Source organism: Gossypium arboreum, chromosome 11 (assembly GCF_025698485.1).
Source record: "Gossypium arboreum isolate Shixiya-1 chromosome 11, ASM2569848v2, whole genome shotgun sequence".
NCBI classification, from domain to species: Eukaryota; Viridiplantae; Streptophyta; class Magnoliopsida; order Malvales; family Malvaceae; genus Gossypium; species Gossypium arboreum.
In genome coordinates, this window is record NC_069080.1 from 82,771,443 (window position 1) to 82,782,187 (window position 10,745).

The window sequence follows — 10,745 nt, forward strand, 5'->3', positions numbered from 1 at the left end:
GATATTGTGTTAAAGCCATTGCATGCTAAATGTGAAGCTTGCTAATGATGCATGCAATGATGGATTGACTACTCTTGAAATTTCTTTGTAGCAATCTTGAGTAAGACATTGAGTTCTTTGTTTAACCATGACCAAAGTTCAATGGGGTATGATTGTGATGTATTCGCCATGATGCATTCATGAGCATGATTTATGCTTGTTACTTGATTGGTAAAAATTTGTGTTTTAGAGGGTTATGAACACCTTGAGATTCGCCATGCACCTATATGTGTATATATGTTTGCACATGATATTTTGATTATGAAGAAAGTGATAAATATGTTTGTTTAAAGAAGAAATTTGTTGAAGAATGTTGTGAAATTTGCATGTACATTCGGCCTAGTACATGTATAGTGTGAAAACCTTGAAATTATTTTTGATTTTGTGTATTTATGACCATGTGTAATCGGCCACATGAGTAATTTGAGCACTTGATGTTATGTTAAAATTCTTGAGCTTAAATATGTGGATGTATGTATATAAGGGCCAAGTACTTTGAACTTCACGTTGATGTTTGAATGTATTGAATTGCTTGTTGTGATGTAAAATGTGCATGACCATTGTGTATTTGAGCTAAAGGATGGCCATATGACCATTTACACTCCTTGTCATATTCGCCATAAGCTATCATGATGAGATTTTAATAAGTTAAATTTGTGTGAATTAGCTCAAGAGCAAAGGGAGCTAAATCCGATAAAGGGAAGGAAAAAGTAGTTGAATAGCCGTCGAAATCGCTCGACAACATCCGAGGTAAGTCTTGAGTGATGACCCTACTTGAATTATATCAAAATTATGCTCCTTGTTTGTGTGGCCATTGAGCGAAATAGTAAAGGTTGATAAATATTTTGTGTTAGAGCTTTAATAACGAAAATGAACTATGGACGTGTCTTGAATATTGATATATGTGTAAGTGAACATTGGAAATATATCCGGCTAAGACCGAAGGCATTCGTATGAGTTGATATATCCGGGCTAAGACCAAGGCATTCGTATGAGTTGATATATCCGGGCTAAGACCAAGGCATTCGTGCGAGTTGATATATCCGGGCTAAGACCAAGGCATTCGTGCGAGTTGATATATCCGGGCTAAGACCAAGGCCTTTGTGCAAGTCACCAAATCCGGGTTATGACCAAGGCAATCGTCTGAGTCGCTATATCCGGTTAAATCCGAAAGTATGTGATTCGAAGTGAGCAATCTTGCTGTGAAAATTTCAGCTTATACACTTGTGAAAATTCCAGCAATGAGGTATGTTTGTATGTGCTTGTACTAATTGAATTCTTACAAGTAAGTATCGCTAGGTTGATAAACGAGCTACCGGCCTTGGGCTAAGTTGTTCTTTTGTGTATGAACCTAAGGGTCGGTGATGTGAAATAAGTATGAGTATGGGAATGTGAATTAGTAAAGTGGTTTAATTAGCCATGTGAATAAAATACCTTAGTCAAAGCTGATTTCATTGCTTGAGACTTACTAAGCATTAAAATGCTTACCCGTTGCTTTGGCTCTCTGTTTTATAGGTTTCGCTCGTTAGCTATCGGATTCGGGATCAAAGCAGTGAAGTCATCCACACTATTGAAGCCCCATTTTGGTACAAATTTTGGTTGAACTTTGAAATGGCATGTATAGGACCATCCTTTGTTGAAGGTCATGTACCTTCCGGTTTGTGTAAACTTGGATAGCCATGCGAAAATGGCTTATATACGTTTTAGCATAGAACTATAATCGTTTGTATGTTGACCCTTATGAGGTATGGAATTATTTTGAAACGATTAGCCATTGGAATGGTTAATCATGATCACACTTTGTGCTATGTATGTAAAAAGGGCCAATTGAATCATGGAAAGTATGAAATAGGTAAAGCCTACTAAAGGCAGATGCTGACAGCAGCAGTGACGTGGATGTGAAAAATCACTAAAAATAGTAGGAATGGTATTAAATAGCAAATAAATTATGTAAGTGTACCTTGATGAATCTACTTTCATATGGAAGAAACGAAATGGTCATATGAGTTATAAGTTAACAGATTTTAAAGTTCTTGTGGAATAGGGCCAGAACGGTTTCTGGATCCCCTGTTCCAACTTTGGAAAATCATTGTAAATTAACCAGAGATAATTAGGAGTCATTCCATATATGTAGATTCCTCTCTGAGTCTAGTTTCTACAGAAACAAACGGCATTAGTATTGAAGCCCTGTACAAGGAGATATCCAATTCGTAACGCACAAAGGTCAGTGTAGTCAATCCCTACAACAGGCGAGACTTTAACTAATAAACTGTACTAATTGGCTCGACCAAAATTCTAGAAAAAATATGTAGATGGACATATGAGTCTAGTTTCAGGAAAAATTTACGGAACTGATTTTCGAGTTGTAAAACTCAAGTTATGAATTTTGGAGCGACTAGTACTCAGATTGGCAGCTTGTCTGAAAATTGTCAATAAGTGGGTTGAAGTCTGTTAACACCTCGCGTTCGACTCGTGACGGTCTCGGGTTCGGGTGTTACAATTTTATTGGTATCAGAGCTACGGTTTAGTCGATTCTAGGACTACCGTAATGCGTTTGGGTCTAGCTATACATGCCATTTTATGTGATTATATGATAGTGTGGTGATCTCTGACGTTTGAACTTGTGTTTATTTATAGTAATGGATCCCGATCCCAACCGAAGCGATAGTGATGATGTGGAGAGTGTGGCGCTGCCCCAAGACAAGGGACAGCGCCGGCGGACTCTCAACCTGTTGCTAGCAATCCGAATGACGAGGCTAGACAAGCCTTTTATAGCGTGATGAATGATTGGTTCAACCAATACATTCGAACTAATACTACTGTTCCACAACCTCCATTCCCAACAAACACATTTCGCACCTACAATGCCCCGGTAATTGACCAAATAAGGTCGAATAAGCCCCAGTTGATAGAATCCAAAACATGGGGCTACTGAATTTAAAGCTACGGATAGTGATGATGCCGAGCAAGTCAATTTTGGTTGGACAACACGATCCGCACTCGATGAGCTATCTTGTACACCCGATGAATGCCTAAAGTGTACCATCTCCTTGCTACGTGATTACGCCTACTATTGGTGGAGTACTCGACTTGTTGTGCCCGCGAACAAGTAACTTGGGAGTTCTTTCAAACCGAATTTCGGAAAAAGTATATCATCGAGATTTATGGACCAAAACGAAAGGAATTTCTCGAACTTAAACAAGGTTCCATGTCGGTTATCGACTATGAACGAAAATTCGTGAGGCTTAGCCGACGCTGCGAGAATGCATTTCTTCGTAGCGTGATGTAAACGCTCAAGATGGACTGAATGATGAGATAAAGCTGTATGTTGGCATTTTGGAAATCCGAGAGTTTGTGACTCTCGTCGAGCGAGCGGCAAAGCCGAGGAGCTTAGTATGGAGAAAAGGAAAGCGAAGCGGGAGCAAGGGAGTTTCAGAAGAGGTATTCGGGAAGCCCTTCCAACATCATCAAAGAAACTTAGAGATGGCTTAGGCCGATCTAGAGACACTTCGGGCTTTTCTAGACGAGATCGCGATCGACCCCTGTGACCACGAATCACTTGATCGCCATGAGTGGGAATGATCGACGAGAGAGGACTGAGTGCCGATATTGTGGCAAATGGCATTTTGGAAGTCAGAGATTCCGTGACCGCTCTGTTACAAGTGTGGATCGAGTTGACCACTTCATTAAAGATTGCCCGAGGTTGTCCGAGCAGAATGTAGATCGGAGTGGGAAACCGGTACTACCACCGCCGAGGTAGACCATCCGGAAATACGGGCAAGGCTAGTGGTGGTCGAGAGGATCTAGAGATCTTTGCGACCAGATCCGAGGCTCGCGCTCCAGCTAGGACTTATGCTATCTGTGCTGCGAGGATGCCTCCTCGCCGGATGTTATTACTGGTACTTTCACTCTCTTTGATACTAATGTGATTGCTTTGATTGACCCCGGTTCTACTCATTCTTATATATGCGAAACATTAGCATCCAAGAAGACTTTATCTATTGAGTCTCATCGAGTTCGTAATTCGGTGTCAAATCCTTTGGGTCGTTATGTGCTTTGGTCGACGAGTGTGTAAGAAATGCCCCTAGTAATTGAGGTACTGCTTTCCGGGACTTGATGCTTTTGCCGTTCGATGAATTTGATGTTATTCTTGGGTTGGATTGGTTGACCGTGCATGATGCGGTTGTGAATTGCAAAAGCAAGACTATTGATTTGAGATGCAAACAACGAGATGATCCGAGTTGAGTCTACGAACTTGAAGGGTTGCCACCGTAATATCATCAATGTTGGCCCGAAATATGTAAGAAAAGGGTGTGAAGCATACCTTGCGTATGTACTTGATGATAAGGAGTTAGGAATAGAACCCAAATCTGTGCTTGGTTTGTGAATACCGGACGTTTTTCCCAAGAATTGCGGGTTTGCCACTGTTCGGAGATAGAGTTTGGCATTGAGCTTGTACCGGGACCACACCGATTTCGATAGCTCCATATCGTATGGCACCAACGGAATTAAAGGAGTTGAAAGCTCGGTTGCAAGAGTTGATGGATAGAGGTTTTGCTCGCCTTGAGTTTTTCACCTTGGGGTGCACCGGTGTTGTTTGTGAAAAGAAGGACGGAACCATGAGGTTGTGCATCGACTATCGTCGACTTAATAAAGTGACAATAAAGAACAAGTATCCGTTACCACGTATCGATGATTTGTTCGATCAACGAAGGAGCCTCGGTGTTCTCAAAAATAGATTTGAGATCGGGCTATTATCGATTCTTGAATCCGAGATTCGGACATACCCAAAACCGCCTTCGAGCGAGATATGGTCACTACGAGTTCTTAGTGATGCCGTTTGGGCTCACTAATGCCCTGCGGTATTTATGGATTTGATGAATCGGATCTTCAGATCATATTTGGATCGGTTCGTAGTTGTGTTCATCGACGACATCTTGGTCTATTCAAGAGATGAGACCGAACATGCGAGCACCCGAGATTAGTGTTGCAAATTTTACGGATAAGCGGTTATATGCTAAGTTTAGCAAGTGTGAGTTCGGTTAAGAGAGGTTAGCTTCTTGGGTCACGTGGTATCTGCATCGGGTATTCGAGTCGACCCAAGCAAAATTTCAGCCATACTTAATGAAACCTCCAAGAAATATTACTGAGGTTCGGAGCTTTTGGGACTTGCTTACTTACCGACGGTTTGTAAAAGGATTCTCGATGATAGCCACACCCATGACGAAACCGCTTGAAAGATGTCAAGTTTGAATGGACGGAAAAGTGTCGAAAAGTTTTGACCAATTGAAAACTCATTTGACGGAAGCTCCAAGATTAGTAATCTGCCCGAATCGCAAAGAGTTTGTCATCTATAGTGACGCCTCCTACTTGGGTTAGGTTGCGTATTGATGCAAGAAGGTCGAGTTGTGGCCTATGCGTCGAGACAATTAAAGCCACATGAGAAAAATTATCCGACCCATGATCTCGAATTGGTCGCCATCGATTCGCCTTTAAAGATATGGCGACATTACTTATTTGGTGAGAAGTGCCATGTGTATTCGGATCACAAAAGTCTCAAATATTTGATGACTCAAAGAGACTTAAATCTGCGACAAAGACGTTGGCTCGAGCTGTTAAAGGATTATGAGCTGGTCATTGACTATCACCCGGAAAGGCTAATGTGGTTGCGGATGCCTTAAGCGGAAATCACCGCTTGCTTTTTCTGACGATGAATGTACACTTGTCTATCCTACCCGACAATGTGTTAGTAGCGAATTAAAGGCCAAACCATTGTTGACTCATCAAATTCGTGAAGCTCGAAAGTTGATGAGGAGTTGCGTGCAAAACGGGTGAGTGTGTTCGAACAAGGAATCGGAGTTTCAAATTGATGATGACGATTGTTTGAGGTTCGAAGTCGTTTGTGTGTTCCAAAGAATTGAACTTATTTCGATAATTCAACGAAGCTCATTGTAGCCGAATGGCAATCCACCCGGAGTACGAAGATGTACAATGAGTTGAAACGTCGGTTTTGGTGGCATGGTATGAAACGAGACATCTCCGATTTTGTTGCAAGATGTTTAATATGTCAACAAGTGAAAGCGGAGCATCAAGTGCCTTCAGGTTACTTGACCGATCACAATACCCGAGTGGAAATGGGATCGAGTCACAATGGACTTTGTGTCCGGACCGCCGTTGTCGACAAGTAAGAAGGATGCAATTTGGGTTATTATTGATAGACCGACTAAGTCGGCTCACTTTATCCTGTATGCGTATGGATTTTCATTGGATAAACTAGCTGAATTGTACGTTTCTCGATTGTGAGATTACACGGGTACCGATTTACATTGTGTCGGATAGAGATCCGAGGTTTACCTCGCGATTTTGGAAGAAATTACAAGAAGCATTGGGCACAAGTTGCATTTCAGACCGCTTTCACCCCCAAACCGATGGTCAATCCGGCGTATAATTCGAGATACTTGAGGATATGTTAAGATGTTGCATCCTCGAGTTCGATGGTTCATGGGACGGTACCTACCTTTGATTGAATTCGCACAACAATAGTTTTCAATCAAGTATTAAGATGGCGCCTTACGAGGCTTTGTACGGGCGTAAATGCCGTACACCATTGTTTTGGACCGAGCTCGGTGAGAACAAAATTTTGGAGTGGATTTGATTAAAGATGCTTTGAAAGTAAAAGTAATCCGTGAAAATCAAGATAGCCTCCGATCGTCGAAAATCGTATGCGGATTTGAAACGAAAGGACATTGAGTATCGTGGGAGATAAAGTGTTTCTTAAAGTTTCGCCGTGGAAAAAGATACTCGATTCGGCCGTAAGGGCAAGTTGAGCCCGAGGTTCATCGGGCCATATGAGATATCCGAAGCGAGTCGGTCCATCGCATATCGTCGATTTTGCCCCGAACTCGAAAAGATTCACGATGTCTTTCATGTTTCGATGCTTGACGCTATAGATCTGATCCATCGCACGTGATTAGTCCATCGAGGTTGAAATTCAAGCCAATATGAGTTATGAGGAAGAACCGATTCGTATCCCGCACGTGAAGTGAAAGAGTTGCGAAACAAGCGGGTTCCGCTAGTGAAAGTGTTATGGCTCAAACACGGGATAGAAGAAGCTACTTGGGAAACCGAGAACTCTATGAAAGAGCGATACCCAACCCTATTTACTGGTAAGATTTTCGGGACGAAAATTTCTTAAGTAGGGAGAGTTGTGACAGCCCAAAATTGACCCTAGTCGGAATGTGGTTTCGGTACCACAAAACCGAGGCATAAAAATAATTTAAAATTTATTTTGATGCCTATAATATGTGTGCTCGTGTGTGAATTTTGAATTCTTTGATTTAGTTAATTTGATTGTGAATTGAAAGAAAAGGACTCATGTGAAAGGATTTAAAAATATGTAGCTAATTTCAAGAGGTTAATAAAGGAATGAAGCAAAATAAATGGAGTTGCATGTCAAATACTCCATTTATTTTGAATGAGTGGCCCCATGTCTAGATTATGGGCAAGGGACATGTTTCCAACATGTTTAGTTAGTGCATTATGTAGAAAGAATTAAGAAATGAAAAAAAAAAAATGAGCATGGATGCCCCCCCCTTGGTGCCGTAGCTAGAGAGAAAGAAAGAAAAAAAAAAAGTTGTCATTCATCCTTTCTTTGAGCAAAGACTAAGAAAGAAAAACAAAAAATTGTTCATCTTTTCCCTCCTTCCTTTGGCGAAATTCCTAAGAGGAAGAAGAGATTTTTGCTTCATTTTCTTTGTTTAGAAGAGATCTAGAAGGAGATTTGGCTAAACTTGCATCAAGATTAAGGTATGTATGAGGTTGTGTCATGAGATTCATGCTTGTTTTGGTTGCTAACTTGATGTGCATGTTAGCCATGGTTCAAATCCTTGTTATGCCATGAAAAATGGTATTTGGCCAAGGTTGATATTGTGTTAAAGCCATTGCATGCTAAATGTGAAGCTTGCTAATGATGCATGCAATGATGGATTGACTACTCTTGAAATTTCTTTGTAGCAATCTTGAGTAAGACATTGAGTTCTTTGTTTAACCATGACCAAAGTTCAATGGGGTATGATTGTGATGTATTCGCCATGATGCATTCATGAGCATGATTTATGCTTGTTACTTGATTGGTAAAATTTGTGTTTTAGAGGGTTATGAACACCTTGAGATTCGCCATGCACCTATATGTGTATATATGTTTGCACATGATATTTTGATTATGAAGAAAGTGATAAATATGTTTGTTTAAAGAAGAAATTTGTTGAAGAATGTTGTGAAATTTGCATGTACATTCGGCCTAGTACATGTATAGTGTGAAAAACCTTGAAATTATTTTTGATTTTGTGTATTTATGACCATGTGTAATCGGCCACATGAGTAATTTGAGCACTTGATGTTATGTTAAAATTCTTGAGCTTAAATATGTGGATGTATGTATATAAGGGCCAAGTACTTTGAACTTCACGTTGATGTTTGAATGTATTGAATTGCTTGTTGTGATGTAAAAATGTGCATGACCATTGTGTATTTGAGCTAAAGGATGGCCATATGACCATTTACACTCCTTGTCATATTCGGCCATAAGCTATCATGATGAGATTTTAATAAGTTAAATTTGTGTGAATTAGCTCAAGAGCAAAGGGGAGCTAAATCCGATAAAGGGAAGGAAAAAGTAGTTGAATAGCCGTCGAAATCGCTCGACAACATCCGAGGTAAGTCTTCGAGTGATGACCCTACTTGAATTATATCAAAATTATGCTCCTTGTTTGTGTGGCCATTGAGCCGAAATAGTAAAGGTTGATAAATATTTTGTGTTAGAGCTTTAGTAACGAAAATGAACTATGGACGTGTCTTGAATATTGATATATGTGTAAGTGAACATTGGAAATATATCCGGGCTAAGACCAAGGCATTCGTCGAAGTTGATATATCCGGGCTAAGACCGAAGGCATTCGATGCGAGTTGATATATCCGGCTAAGACCGAAGGCATTCGTGCGAGTTGATATATCCGGCTAAGACCAAAGGCATTCGTATGAAGTTGATATATCCGGGCTAAGACCAAGGCCTTTGTGCAAGTCACCAAATCCGGGTTATGACCGAAGGCAATCGTCTTGAGTCGCTATATCCGGTTAAATCCGAAAGTATGTGATTCGAAGTGAGCAATCTTGCTGTGAAAATTTCAGCTTATACACTTGTGAAAATTCCAGCAATGAGGTATGTTTGTATGTGCTTGTACTAATTGAATTCTTACAAGTAAGTATGCGCTAGGTTGATAAACGAGCTACCGCCTTGGGCTAAGTTGTTCTTTTGTGTATGAACCTAAGGGTCGGTGATGTGAAATAAGTATGAGTATGGGAATGTGAATTAGTAAAGTGGTTTAATTAGCCATGTGAATAAAATACCTTAGTCAAAGCTGATTTCATTGCTTGAGACTTACTAAGCATTAAAATGCTTACCCGTTGCTTTGGCTCTCTGTTTTATAGGTTTCGCTCGTTAGCTATCGGATTCGGGATCAAAGCGATCGAAGTCATCCACACTATTGAAGCCCCATTTTGGTACAAATTTTGGTTGAACTTTGAAATGGCATGTATAGGACCATCCTTTGTTGAAGGTCATGTACCTTCCGGTTTGTGTAAACTTGGATAGCCATGCGAAAATGGCTTATATCGTTTTAGCATAGAACTATAATCGTTTGTATGTTGACCCTTATGAGGTATGGAATTATTTTGAAACGATTAGCCATTGGAATGGTTAATCATGATCACACTTTGTGCTATGTATGTAAAAAGGGCCAATTGAATCATGGAAAGTATGAAATAGGTAAAGCCTACTAAAGGCAGATGCTGACAGCAGCAGTGACGTGGATGTGAAAAATCACTAAAAATAGTAGGAATGGTATTAAATAGCAAATAAATTATGTAAGTGTACCTTGATGAATCTACTTTCATATGGAAGAAACGAAATGGTCATATGAGTTATAAGTTAACAGATTTTAAAGTTCTTGTGGAATAGGGCCAGAACGGTTTCTGGATCCCCTGTTCCAACTTTGGAAAATCATTGTAAATTAACCAGAGATAATTAGGAGTCATTCCATATATGTGTAGATTCCTCTCTGAGTCTAGTTTCTACAGAAACAAACGGCATTAGTATTGAAGCCCTGTACAAGGAGATATCCAATTCGTAACGCACAAAGGTCAGTGTAGTCAATCCCTACAACAGGCGAGACTTTAACTAATAAACTGTACTAATTGGCTCGACCAAAAATTCTAGAAAAAAATATGTAGATGGACATATGAGTCTAGTTTCAGGAAAAATTTACGGAACTGATTTTCGAGTTGTAAAACTCAAGTTATGAATTTTGGAGCGACTAGTACTCAGATTGGCAGCTTGTCTGAAAATTGTCAATAAGTGGGTTGAAGTCTGTTAACACCTCGCGTTCGACTCCGGCGACGGTCTCGGGTTCGGGGTGTTACATTGTCCATGAACTTAAAATTGGTAAAATTGGTATTTAAGACCTCCTCATTAATATTCCAAAACAATTTCATACTAAAAACTTCTAGAATGCAAGTTTTGCAACTTATTCGATTTAGTCCCTACTTTCAATTTAAGCACTTTAGGCATAGAATTTCATCACGAAATTTTCACACAATCATGCAATCATATCATAAACATCAAAATCATTGTAAAATAATTATTTCTATCT